At 32.2% G+C, this 15,162-nt stretch overlaps 1 non-coding gene across 1 annotated transcript; it reads right to left on the reverse strand.

The window, feature by feature from the left end:
- Window positions 1-3,027: 3,027 nt before the first annotated feature.
- On the reverse strand, window positions 3,028-3,134 carry LOC118975835 (U6 spliceosomal RNA). The gene has a single exon (XR_005064149.1). It is a non-coding gene; the product is annotated as a U6 spliceosomal RNA (small nuclear RNA).
- Between the last annotated feature and the right edge of the window lie 12,028 nt (window positions 3,135-15,162).

A 15,162-nucleotide genomic window follows, 5' to 3' on the forward strand; every position in this document is an offset into this window, starting at 1 on the left:
TTTTCAGGCCTTGAAGTTGTAGGTGAATTTCTCTAGCCCCTTTATCCCCCACTCTTTTCTATGGAAATCGGATTATGAATAGGTTCACCTGTTGTCAAATTCTCTGGAAAGAAGTAGGTTAGTATTTTTTTTTCTTCCTTTGAATTGAATGATTCACAAAAATACCTTATTAAAATGTTTCTTTATTATTGAGAACATGTAAGGACTGGATTTCTATATTTCTTGGGAGAAGAGATTGCAATATAGCAGGCCTGGAAAATTCTCATAACACAGACAAATATATAAAAACTACAGAACACTTCTGCTTCTGGTTATTACTTATGTAGCTGGTTTACAAGCACATAAAGCCAGCAACTTAAACTCCTCTATTGCTATGAGAAAACTTGGACAGTTCACTGGTTTGGAAGAAGCTATAATTGAATCCATCTGTGCCTGTGAATTTCAATTTCTTTTCATTTTCTTTATTTTTTATTACTTTTTGTGGAAGTTTTTTATAGAAGATTTGACTCTTTTAATAGGTATCAAATTTTTCTAATTTTCCATTTTTTCTTCTGTCATCTTTACTAAGTTGTACTTATTTGGAAATTTGTCTTTTTTACTCACATTGTCAAGTTTTGGCCATGCAATTATTCCTAATGTACTTCCCAGATATCTTTTTGATGTCTGAAGATCTGTAATGATGTTATAGTAATATTAGTCTTGATATTAAGTCATTTATCTTTAATTCTTTTATTGTATCTTTTATTGTATCTTTAATTCTTTTATTCTATTTATTGTATCTTTGGTAGATATTTATCCATTTTAATATTATAATTTCAAACAATCAAAGTTTGGCCTCTTTCATTTGATTTAGGTCTATTTTTATTTTCGTAATTTCTACATCCATACTTATTTCTTTACATTTTACACCTTTATAAAAACCAAAGGAAAAACAATGCTAATATGCAAGCATTAATTTTGAATTCAAGTGCACAAGTCAATAGAAGGGGCAGATGAGTATTTCTCTTCTCATTAAAGAGACTTTTCTGAATTATCACATGAAGTTCTGCATATATCTCAGGGGCCAGATACTAATTAAATGACCTTTCCTATAAAAGACAAGTTATGAAACGTGGTCTTTATTCTTTTGGCAATTGGTCCAACTAAAGAACACGAGCTGGTTTAAGCAGCAAGTAATCTCTGCCAAACATCTAAGGACACAAGGAGAAATTGTTTAAAAAGGGTTTACAGGAACAACTATAAAAGACACATGGATGAAAACTAGGGGGAGTGGAAAAGGGGTGGGGGAGTGCTGGGGGGGTGGGTTGGGATGGGAGTAAAAGACAGAAAACTACTTGAACAACAATTAATATAAAAAATAAAAAATAATTACCTCTGGGCTAGAGAGTATGTGGGTTGGAGGTAAGAGAATTCATTTACTTTTAAAATGAAAACTAAGAGAAAATACTACATGAAAACATTCAATAGCAATTATGTACAATAAGGAGAAATAATAATACACTGATAATACATAGACTAGTAAAATAAAAGCTATACAGAACATTTAGCATACTATTCATTTTAAAACTTACATATATGTTACACATGTATATACATTAATATAAGTAAACAAGCATACATATCAAATTTTTAGAATAAAATATATCAGACATTTCCTTTGTTTTGTTTTTTCCTCATTTGTTCTAAAATATTGTTTGTTTTATATCAATTAAAAAATGTGTGTTTGTATTCTATAATCTAAGGTTGTGTAGCTTAACTATAGAACCTAATATTAATTCTACTTTATATAAGAAGCTTATATAATCTCGGTCAATTATTTGAAAACCAAATGTTCATTCGCACAATTTGGATTCTAAGCTGCCATCATTGAGGAATCTTCCACTCTTCTGCACAGTATAGGGATAGTTCGCATTCGTGAAATACAGTTAGAGCCACAATAATAGTGAGTGGTTAAATGCACTGCTCAAAATTCTTACAAATAAAAATAATTTTAGTTTCTTTTTTGGTATTTTTACATTGTTAACTCCACCATATCCAAATGGTAACACTTCAAAATATAAGAAAATGATTAATTACCCGTGTTAGCTCTCTATGAAATAGTGATTGACTAGAGAGACTAGTGAGGAATAAACAATGGCCTGGTGAGAAGCCATCTGTATTTCTGTCCAACTCTTCAAAAGCATTTCTCTTGCTGTCATTATCAGTGTTTAATAATACTATAACTGAAGCTTTATCATCAGGATGGCATGGTGTATTTAGGCCCTCTTTACATGCTTCCATTGCCAATGCTCTAAAACATTGCAGAGCTAACCATCTCCATGAGGCACATTTCCCTATCTACCTGCAATACAAAACATGGATGTTTACAAATCTCTGAAAAGATTTCAATATGCCAGTCTAAAACCAAGTTGTATATATTAAAAAGCAATCCATGGAAAAATTCTGAAATCAATGTTGTTCTCAATATCAAATCAACATTTCAGTTGTTTGCATTTATATAGTTTATTATTTGACTCTTAGATGTTTTATGGATTATTATTGAATTATTTTGCTTTGTAAGGTCAATCTATTTCAAAAGATTATTTAAATAGTAAAGGTTTAATATAATAAACTTTGCCAATTTTCTCTCCTTAATCCAGTTTACTGTAGGGTTTGAATTATTGTATTGTACTTCTTTGATGCTATTCATTACTAGAAAATGTGTGTTAAAATATTCCATGAAACTGTAGACATTTATTTCTGCAAGTTTTAGCTGTAGGTATTATAGTCTACATTTGAGCAGCAGGAAATTTAGAATTGCTTGATCTCCTTGGTGATCTTTTTTCCTCTGTTATTGAGTAAAGATCATTTAAACAAATCACAAATAATGCAAATATATTCTGGGTAGATAGTTATAAAGATAGATTATGGTATCAATATTGTTATTAAATCAGAAATCTAACATTCTTCTTGTAAACCTGTTATTTTACTAGAATGACTTTTTAATTTTTTTTCCTTTGCTTTAAATTTTTTCCCCTATTTTTTTCTAAAAACATGGAATGCTTCACACATTTGCAGGTCATCCTTGCACAGGGTCCATGCTTATCTTCTGTGTATCGCTCAAACCCCATTGTATATGCTGCCAAAGCAAGCACGACTTTCTTCATCTGTTTAAGTTTCTGAGAACTTATATTTTACTTGTGTCATTTTAAACAGTTTATATTGATTATTTGTAATTTTTCTCAAATGTAAATTTGTCTCTAAATTAGTTAAGTTCGTTCACATTGTTAATATGATTGCCCGTGTATTAAAATATACTTTTAGCACATTTTTGTACATTTTTAAATTTAATTTAATTTGTTTTTCACTTTTCTTTTATTTTTTTCTTTCCTAGTTTTTCTGAGGTGGGGCAGAAGTAAAACTTATTTATTTTTATTCTTTCCTATATACTGATTTGGTATATATATACATACACACACATACATATATATATGAAATATATATATTCAATTTTTCAAAATAAAGCTGATATAGCCAAATACTTTAATGTTAGATGAAATTAAATAAATGAAAGCATGGATGTGAGATAGAATCACCTTATGAGTGCTCAGTTTAGAAACGCTGCTTAATTGGAGAAGATGAGCAAAATTCTTGCATTCTCTTCAATCTGTGTAATACTGTAAATGTTTTGTCTTTTATCTCTTTGGTTTTCATTTTTTCAGGAAAATGAAAGAACAAAAAATAAAACTTGTACTACCTTTATTCGTGAACATTCCTTTTAACTGACCTACAATACTTGAGAAAAATAGATCTTTTTCAATGCCTAGTTAAATCTCTTGTGTGATAAGAATAGGTGGTTACATTTAAAAGTGAGAGAAGACCCCAGCTGGTGTAGCTCAGTGAACTGAGTGTAGACCTGCAACCAGGGAGTCACCAGTTCGATTCCCAGTCTAGACACATGCCTGGGTTGCAAGCCAGGTCTCCGGTGGTATGTACATGAGAGGCGATCACACGTTGATGTTTCTCTCCCTCTCTTTCTCCCTCCCTTCTTCTCTCTCTAAAAATGGATAAATAAAATTTTTAAAAATAAATAAATGAAAGTAAGGGAAGAGGACTTCCCATACCTCTAACTTAAGACTCATCTTCAAATTTTAGACCATAATATGAAGCTATTTTAAGTTTACATGTGTAGGTACTGGGGCTCTTTACCAATTTGTAATCTGTTTCCCTTTATTATATATGGAATATATTGTAAAACTTGAAAGGAAGACATATATTCTTTACAAATCAATTCCTTTAAGAATGGGATAATTTTGAATTAAATTACAAAGATCTGACCACTTACACGGTCTTGTATGTGGTCATTGCTACAGCTGGATTTCAGAAGATCCAAGAGCAAAGTGCTCTATAGTTTTCTCAGACAACCACACAGGTGACTCAAATTTATAAGCACGGAGGGACTCATTTCTGGTATATAGCAAATTGAAAGAGTATGACATTCATAATGCAACAAATTTTTCTCATTAGCCAAAGGATGACCTTATTATATCATTATATATTTCAATTAAGAACAATATAGCAGATTAACTTTAAAGTTTTGACACAAAAATAGTTTTATGACTACTCTTGTGAGGCAAAAATGGTGCATCAGGAAGACAAACAAGTACCTAAAGATTGAAAGGCTTTGCAATAAGACATGTGGGAGAAAATAATATTTATAACTTCCATTTGATCATTATTTAATATGTGCCCAGTACTGTGCTAAACTCTACATTCAGAACACAAAGCTACTATAAATAGGGGGAGGAGAAAATTGGATTCTCAAGTAAATTATTTTTAATGCCAAAGGCAGTGCATGCCACAATATAAGAGCAGTAGTACAAGCAAGCTTAAATCACATTTCCTCCTACCTAAATACTATTTTTGAATATTTATAAGTTCATCTTATTGTTTTTATTTAACTTTCCTTTTTGTCATGGATTACTCAGTCTTATTTCTTAGACAGACTTCCATATCTATATACATCCATACCAACTTGACTAATGCCTGCACTGTTATTCTTAAACCCATCCTGGTCAAGTTCTTATTTTATGCTACCTTTACTTCCCCTTGGCTACTATGAGTAAAACTTTAAATTCATTTCTTATTGTTGTTCAAGTACAGTTGTCTCCATGTTTCCCTACCAGTCTCCCCTACCCCACCCAACCTTACCTCCCTCCCTCAATCCACCCATCTTTGGCTTTGTCCATGGGTCCTTTATATTCCCTGACAATGCTTCTTCTTTTCTTCATTATTGCTGTCCCTCCTCCCCTTTGGTTACTGTCAGTTTGTTCTTTATTTCAATGTCTCTGGTTATACTTTTGCTTACTTGTTTATTTTATTGATTAGGTTCCATTTATAGGTGAGATCATATGATATTTGTCTTTCACCACTTTACTTATTTCACTTAGCACAATGCTCTCTAGTTCCATCCATGCTGTTGTGAAGGGTAAGAGCTCCTTCATTTGACACATGTTCATCCCTATGTCCTACATCTGAAATTTCTGATCATTGTTCTAAATCATTACGCTTTGGAGACTGTTTTTCTTCTTTTTCTTGAATTTGGACATTCAAGGTCCAAATTCTTGTTCTGAAATACATTATAAAAAATCTTGCACCTACATTTAAGACCCTATGTAAATTGTCCCTGATTTACATTTTCATATTGATCATCTGGCTTTTCCTATGAACACTTTGATCCACAGTAAATACAAAATCCAGGTCTTTGCTCCTTTTTTTTTGCTTAAGCCTTTTTATTTTATTAAGCTGGAATTATAGGATTCATACTGAGGTGTGGTTATGACATTTTAAAGGATTTAGAACTTTGTTATAAGCAAGGGTAGAAATTCCAGTGGACAGAAGACGGTTTATACTTAAGGCAATGGAACTACAACTAGGACTTTTTAATTAAGGGAAATAATAAAAAATCATTTTGTGAAAATTATTCTGAAAAATTATATTCACAATGAGTTTATTAAAAAGAAAGAGCAGGACAGAGGGATGAAGTTGTGATCACTTCAACAAACTGGATGTGTAAAGTGGCAGAGTCCTGCATTAAATCTGAATCGCAAGAATTAAGAGGCAAAAGTAATTGTGATAAAAAAGAGAATTCTCTGCTTCATGATATCTTATTTGCTATGGGAGGTAAAGATGAGGTCATGATTAAGTGCTATTTAATTTTCTTGTCTGAATGACTGACCAAAATGTGTTGCATTTCAAATAATGGAAAGATAGGTATGAATTAGGGAGTGGATGATGAGTTTAATTTTAGGTATATTGTATTGTACTTCAAGGTACTAGAAAAAGGTTTCTATGAAAATTTCTTGTAGCCAGTTGAAAATGAAGTGAAAGTTTAGGTTAGAAGTCTCCTTTAAAAATGTGAGTTTTGAAGCTCCCTACATAGAGGTCCAGAGAGTGGGAGACAAGAAAGTGCAGAGTGAAGGTGATGCCCACCACAAAAAAACTGTTCTTCTATGTCTTTTTCTTTCATGCAGAGACTTTAAGTACATTAGTTAGGATTTTAAATACCATATACGGACATGGGTTGCATTTCGTCCTAAGCATTTAAGACACTAGTTGAAAGAAAATGAAGGTACTTAACAGAGTTAGTAATAGAGACAAGACAATGTGAATCCAGGGAAAGACAATTTCCATGAGTGAAAGCCTACAATGCATATTCCAGTGTGAGGATGGTATGAAAATCAAAAGAGAAAATATTTACTATGGCAATGAGGATCGCAGTAGTGACCTTCTGAGACCAGAGTGTAAACATACAGGGTTGGACAAAAGTAAGTTTACAGTTGTGAGTATGGGAAACAGAGTGTAGTTTTCTGGGGGTGGGAAAGCAGGCTATGTTTATTTAAAAACTATACAAGGTTACATTATAAATTAAACAAAATTAGTTTTGAAAAGTTAAATGAGTCAATAGTGTCAACAATAAAAATAAATAAATACAAATAAAACTTAAAAAATAAATAAATGTAAGTGAGTCATAGTTATTCAAATTCTGACCAAATCAAGACAAGTCAATGTAAGAAATGTTAGTATATAGCCCCAAAAGCAAAAGGCAATAAACAAATATTTTGTCAATATAGACACTACATGAATATACAAATTACAGTTATAACATAGAACAAACAAATCTGAAGTACACGTGTTAGTCACCATTTTTGAGCATTAAAGTGGTAAATGTTTTATGCTTGCTTGGTAAAAACAAACACAGTTTACAACCTCAGTATAGGTATAACATGTGTGAACCAAGTAGAACACAGGTTTTATCATGTGAACACAGTCCTTTCAGAGAGAACCCAACTAAAGTAAATCCATTATCACATGCATTGCAAAGATGATCCATAAAAATTCTTATCCTTTGCAACTATATACAGAGAACAAACTGCCCAAAAATTAATATCAGAATTTTACTGTGAAGAGAATTATAGGGGGCCTGACTGAAAATACAAATAACTTATTTGAGGGCTTAAATAGCAGAGGTCAATATGAAATAAATAACAAATGAGCTAAAAACATATAGAATTTACAACTGCTAGAGGTCCAAAAATTGAACTGTGGGAAATGTTCACTAGTTTGCACAAGTTGGTTTTGATAAAATATTGACTACTTGTTATAATAAATTATCAAGATTCTCATTGCAGCAATATTTTCTCCCATACATCAAAGCCTTGAGTTTATTTTTTAAATTGATTTGAGAAAGAGAGGAAGGAATAGAGAGAATCATTAATTTGTGTTCCACTTTATATATGTACTCATTGATTGTTTTTTGTATGTTTCCATACCAGGATTGAACCCACAACCATGGCATACCAGGAAGACACTAATAAATGAGCTACTTGGCCAGAGCCTGTTTTTATTTTTGTATTATAATTTATTAATTATGGTATTTTTTTATGTAAACATCTTTAAGCCTACTTTTCCCCACCATGTATTTATGCAGTGTAAACATTAAAAAGCACCAAAATACTAAAATAGCATTTCTAGAATTTATATCTCCATAGTTTATTTCTCTATATTACATTTAATATTTTGATATGACATACACCATTAATCTTTTAACCTCATTTGAATATTAAACTGAGGAAGAAAATCAGGAGACATGTTTTATAAATGTTGGGTTAAAGGCCAGCATTTCAAATTTGGCACGCTCTTCCTTGGATATCAAACTTTACATTCTTTTATGGCCTTCATGGTAAGCACATTTTCTTTATGATGTGATCAGCTGATGAATGTAGTTAAGAGGTATATAAACAGCAGTCAATTCAAATTAAATCATTCCAGTTTTAAGCGCAAAATCTACCAAGACATCTCATATCCCATAATTGTATAATTCACTTTAATGACATAAATTTATATGGTGCTAAAAATTGATAGGCTAACTTAAAAGCAAAGTGACTTAAACCCATCTTAATTTAAAATACAATGACCACATTACTAATAATAAGATTACTGCTAAATATTGAAATTGTATTCCCTGAGAAATTCATGAGTTTTCCCTTAAACAACTTTAACAACATTCAGAGGAAACCCCAAGAGTAAATACATTCACAAAATGTTTCCCTACTTGTCACATATGTTTTCATTCTCTGAATAAAATTTCTTTATTCCCAGAATGTTTTGATTATAAATATGTTCGGTCATAAATAACAACAATCTCATTTATAAATAGCCTCATCTTTAGCGATTTATACAGTAATAAAATAAGCCAGATTCCGGAACTTTGATCACTTCTTAGGGAGTGAAATCCAGCATTCTGAAGGTGTGAGACTAAATGAAAAAAGACTAAAATCCTGCCATCCTGATTCTGCATATATTCCAACTAGGTAGAGGGGACTTTCTAATTGAATTGTACTCTGAACACTACAAGGCATAAATACGATAACTTTTGCTGGCCGACACTATATTCAAAGTAGGTTTTTACTTAAAAAGGATTTGAAGCTGTTGCTTGGATTTGTCCAAAGAAAAATTTCCCAAAAGACACATGCCTGGAAACAAGACCTCAGCTTCTTTAAGAAAGTAGAAGTTGTGCCAGGCCAGCTTGCTCACGGAGGAGAGTGTGTGTGGGGTTCAGACAGAGTGCTGTCTGTCCTCCAACCCTTTGGGGAACAGTGTGCCAACTGGGAGCGAAGCAAGCCGAAGAGCATGATTATCATTTTAAAAGAAATTGAGAAATTTTCCACAGTTTTAACTGCTACTTTTTTCCAAGAGATATTATGCTTTTGTCAGAGGAAACAAAAATATTTTTAAATACAAACTAAAAAAATAATTGCCTTACTGGATTTGATTTTTTATAGTATCCCTCTAAACCTTAATCATATCTGGACTCACTATATTTTTATCACCAATGTACCAGTCACTTGCAAAAATTATCATTCCCTTTGAATTCTCTGAGTTCAGTCTCCATCTCCAAATCTTACTTTTAGTATTTTTTCTACTTACATTGCAGAACATTTCACATGAATACAAAATTGATATGCAAGTATGATTAGTCCTGTTGGATCCCTTTTATTTTTATGTAATTAACATCAGAGTTCCCTGTATCTCTAAGATCCTCAGATTTTTTTCTAGGCAAATTTCTGATAGTATTTTATTCCTTCTATTTAAAAATATAACAACTTGTTAATGACAGTATTATTAATTAATAAAATGCCCAGTTAGTTTTTATTTGCCTCGACTGTTTGTTTAGATAAATCAGGAAAACATTAAGGTTCATTCATTCTAATTTATTCATATTTGTTTTCAATACTTAATTTCTGTAGTTTTTATTTCCATCTTTCCACATCACTTCCCCCACCCCATCTCAAATTATTTTCCTCTAACTAGCTATTCAGCTGAATGTCCTGGGGAATTCTCTCAAACCTAGATTTGCTGATTTCATCCCTCTGGCTTCATTATTTAACATTTTCCTTGGTCTTCTGTTTTCTACAAATCAGTAGTTACATCAAGAAACTCAATCAGATATGAGTCCACTATTGTGTATTTCTATCAGTATGTGCATTAGGTGTAAATTTACTTTGAGTATGCATTCATTTATTTAGTTTTGAGACGAAGTTTCAAATATATGGACTAAAATCTTCTACCATATAGGTAAAATTATTAACTATTAGCTCTTTTTGTTAGGAACTTTTTCCATGTTTTTGCTAGCAATGGCCAAATGAGAAAACTGATTTCTGAATATATGGTAAAAAAATTTATTTCATTCAGGTTTCCATCTAGAAACTTCTTTTATCATTCTTTATTTCTCCTCTTCCACTCCTGCAGTATTTTCTTAAAATTTGCAAACCAAAATAAGTCTAACAAGTTTGGAAGGAAAGCAGACTGAGCTGAAGCATGAGGGGGCGTGGGCAATCCTAGTTTTCCTTACTGAGTGTGGCATGGCTGAGGGGAGAAGGGGTTGGGGGAAGGTGGGCGAGTGTATAGGGGGTATAAATAGCAATGGAATGAATGCGATAAAAATAATGTAAATATTTTTGAAAGTACATCTAAATAAACTAAGTTAATAATGTTATTATAAATTATAATGTACAATCTATACATAAATATATCTCGATATTTTTTATTTGCACTGGCCTGTGTGGCTCAGTTGGTTCTGGTGACCAAAAGGTTGATGGCTCGGTTCCCGGTCAGAGCACATCCCTAGGGTGCAGGTGTCATCCCCAGTCGGGGCCCTCACAGGAGGCACCCAATTGATGCTTCTCTCTCATGTTGAAGTTTCTTTGTTTCTTCTTCTCCCCCTTCCTCTGTATGAAATCAACAAAGAAAAATGTCCTCAGGTGGGAATAAAAAAATAATATTTTAATTTTTGTTCATCATATTTTATACAATTTCAAGGATCAAATACCCATAAAAAGTGTTATTTTTAATAAAAATGTATGGGTTAAGGAATGTGAGGAGTATGGTTTTGTAACCTTTAGTTAGATTGAAATTTTTTACTGAATTCTATGACAAAATATTTGGTATATTTTGTATATTTTGATTGTATATTTGGTATTCCCTATATATTTAACAATTGATACTATATCGATCAATATACCTATATTTATACCTATACTTATATCTATATCTATAACTGTATCTACACTGCCCACAATATGATTCATTCACTGATTAAGATCCAGCTCTCAATCAACTGTTAAAAAGCTCTCATTGACTTACCAGCAAGTTTGGAATTACATTTAGAAAAATTTATGACATTGTTGACACTCCTTTTAATAGCTTAATAACTAGACATATCTCAATAGTATTCTGTTTTCATTGCACTTATTGACCAAAACATACTTTTGAAAATTGACATTCTCTTTCACAAGTACGTATTTCCTACTCACAAATCTTGCATTAGTCATTCATAATTATAAGGTGTTAATAATTCTTAAATATTTGTTAGTGTGCAGTAGCAACCAGTTTGCAGTGGGAAATCTCGGTGCTTTACAAAAAGAGAGAAAGTTCAATATGCCCTCAGATGTGCTTCTTAAACTGGGGAATGCAATAATTTGTCAGGGAGTGCCCCATACGAAAGGATAAAATTGATGCATGGACATTTACATGACTCAAGTGATTGACAAATTATGTGCATGTGTGTTGCTGTTGTTTGAAAATTTTAAATCTGGTAATCTTAGTGAGAAGGAATAAATTATCAAATTATAAGGAAAACTTATTCTGTCTCCACCAGTCTCATTCATTGCTCATTCTTTGTCAATACAATCACAGCATCTAACTGTCTACTCTAATATGTCAAATAGCAGGTTTAAACAACTGCGTACAGAAACTGTGTTGGCAGAAACTGTGTTGGATGAGAATACATGGCCAAGACCACTTGGGGGCAAAAGTAAGTTTACAGTTGTTTTTATGGAAAATGATACAGCAAGTAATAAATAATAATATAAGAAGAAGCTCTGTGTTTTTGTGTACTCATTATTGTAAATCTACTTGTGCCCTGCCCTGGTTTTTTAATAATAATATCTGTGAAAACAAGTACATAGCACAATATTTAATATTAAACTAACTTATAAGAATACTTTCCACAGGGTATTGAAATTTTGTTTTTTTCAAAAGTAATTTTTTCTAGGTAATGTGTCTCTATAACCAGATTACAAAAGTGAAAGACTGTTATTTTCTCTGAGATGGAAAATAATAAACTGTGCAGTTAAATTTATTTCATTAACAGTTAACTTCCATTTGGGGAAAAATCATTTAAGGACTTATTTCCATGTAAGGCCTAGTTGTAAAAGAGAGGCCCTTTGACCTCACAGCAGGAAAACATATTTTTTTGAGATTTTCATCAAGAATAAAATAAAAATGTGCTTTGTACTAACTCTTCAGCATCTTTTTGTGCTCCTTTTTTTAAAAAGTTCTCTAGATATAGATCAAAAAGTAGTAAGAAAATATTTGTCATTTGTGTCCACTTATGGAGAGTCTGTAATATTTCTACAGCATGATACGAATGTTACAAAATTTCTAAATTATTGAACCTGTCAGAGCATAAATTTTTTTAATTTAACCAAATTTTTAATGTTTGTAAACATGAAACACTAGCATTTCATCTAAACATTAAAAAAAATAGAAAGTAAATTATCTGGAATACATATGGTTAGGTTATACTATAATTATATTATTATATTATATTATATTATATTATACTATTATAGTTTCTCTTTTTTATTTTTTGTAGAGTCACAAAAGCCATTTATATCCATTTTATTTTCTTTTATAAATTATTTTAGTAAAATTTTAATTAAAAAAAATTTTAAATTAATTATTGTTCAGTTACAGTTGTCCTTATTTGTCCCCTATTATTCTCCCCTGACCTACCCTACACTATCTTCCACATTTAATCCACCCTGCCTGTTGTCTTTTTTCATGTGTCCTTAATATATGTTCTTTTAGACCCTTCCCCTTCTTTCCCAGATTGTCCCCTTCTCCACTTCCTCTGGCCCCTATTAATTTGTTCTTCATTTCCATGTCTCTGTATCTATTTTGCTCACATTTTGTTTTGTTTATTAGGTTGCACTTATAGGTGAGATCATATGGTATTTTTCTTTCATAGCTTGACTTATTTCACTTAATATAATATTCTCCAGAAGTCAAAGGCATTTTTGTACACCAACAATGAAATATCAGAAACAAGAAATAGGGGAAAAAACCCATTTGCTATAGCAACAAGAAAATTAAAATACCTAGGAATAAACCTAACCAAGGAGGTAAAAGACCTGTACTCAGAAAACTACACAATACTGAAGAAAGAAATTAAGGAAGACATAAACAAATGGAAGCATATTCTTTGACCGTGGATTGGAAAACTTAACATGATCAAAATGTCCATTCTACCCAAAATAATTTATACACTCAAAGCAATTCTTATTAGAATGCCAATGATATCTTTCACAGATATACAGCAAACATTTCAAAAATGTATGTGGAACTTTAAATGGCCCCAAATAGCCTCAGCAATTTTGAGAAAGAAGAACAAAGTAGGAGGGATCACAGTTCCTGATATCAAACTATATTACAAGGCCACAGTAATCAAAATAGTCTGGTACTGGCATAAGAACAGACATGTAGATCAATGGAACAGAATAGAGAGCCCAGAAATAAACCCTTGTCTCTATGGTCAATTAATATTCAACAAAAGGGTCAAGAACATAAGATGGAATAAAAACAGCCTCTTCAACAAATGGTGTTGGGAGACCTGGACAGCTATGTGCAAAAATATGAAACTCAACCAGCAACTTACACCGTACAAAAAAATAAACTCAAGATGGTTAAAAGACTTAGATATAAGTCACAACACCATGTGAGTCCTAGAGGAGAACGTAGGCAAGAAAATATCATTTAGTCCACACAGCAATATATTTTACTATATTATATTATACTACAGTATAATATAGTATAGTTTTATAATATAGTATTATTACATTAGTAATTTGAAGAATTAATAAAATGAAAGTTTTGCATTATTTTTAAGAGACAAAGAAAAAGGCCTTTTGGGCCTAAAGGACGTAGCTCCATTGGATCTACCTTTAGTGTTATGTGAAACCATCTGTACCATTGTCGATGTTTTTGTCTAGGAAGAAAGTTTTCCTCTGGGAGAAACACAGTTCTCTAACACTACCTAATACCTCTGAGATGATGAATTTTATGTGTCAACCTCACTGGGCTAAGAGATTCTTAGATAGCAGGTAAGACATTATTCTTTGGGGTGTTGGGGTATGTTCTGAAAGACATTAGCATGTGTATTGATGAAGTAAGTAAAGAGATTCACCCTCACCGTTGTGAACTGGCATCATCCAGTTCATAAAGAGTCCAAATAAAACAAAAAGGTGAAGGAAAGGTGAATTAGTTTTCTCTCTTCCTGAGACGTAATGTGTATCTTTTCATGTCTTCAGACATCAGAGCTCCTGGTTCTCAGGTCTTTGAGATTGGACTGCATTGCGCCTCTGGTTTCCTGGTTCTCTAGCTTGCATGAGCCAATTCCTATAATACATTTTTGTTTAGGTTATTTTTCTCTAAAAACCCTGATTAATACATAGCTTTTCCCAAAATTTTCACCAGCCATTAGGCTATTAGAGGTTCATCTGAAAGTAAAATAGTAGGTGAATAAGAATAATGTATAATTCCACAGATTATGCACCCTTTATTCCTTTAGTAATTAAGTAAGTCAGAAATAATATTATGGGGAATATTCACTTTTGGACTAGAAATTGTTTTTTCTCAAAAATTAAATTATCTCTATGACCACTTACATTATTTAATATTAACTGCCAAATGTGTATTAATAGCAACTCTTAGTCTGAAAATCTTTAAAGGGATTTCTACAATTATAGTTAAATGCCAAGACATTAGTAGACTTAATAGTATGTCAGCTAAACATAGGGGGTAAAAATACAACTAAGTGTTAGCATTTATGCCACCAGTGATCAGAATCACAAAGATTACCAAGTGTCACAAAAGGGTCATCTCGATACTGATAGTCTGCCTAGACTACGGGGTGTGGGCCGAGGGTGGGGAACAGGAGGGAATGCTGGGAGACCTCGAACCACCCAGGGCCATGCGAGGCAGAACCAGGTCCTGTGGTCAGTGCCATGTTGCCCTGGTAACTCAGCACATGCTCCCCCACCCCAGGCAAGATGGAGGCAG

The sequence above is a fragment of the Sturnira hondurensis genome, unplaced genomic scaffold (genome assembly GCF_014824575.4).
Source record: "Sturnira hondurensis isolate 20B ecotype Veracruz unplaced genomic scaffold, ASM1482457v3 Scaffold0020579, whole genome shotgun sequence".
In the NCBI taxonomy this organism is placed as follows: Eukaryota; Metazoa; Chordata; class Mammalia; order Chiroptera; family Phyllostomidae; genus Sturnira; species Sturnira hondurensis.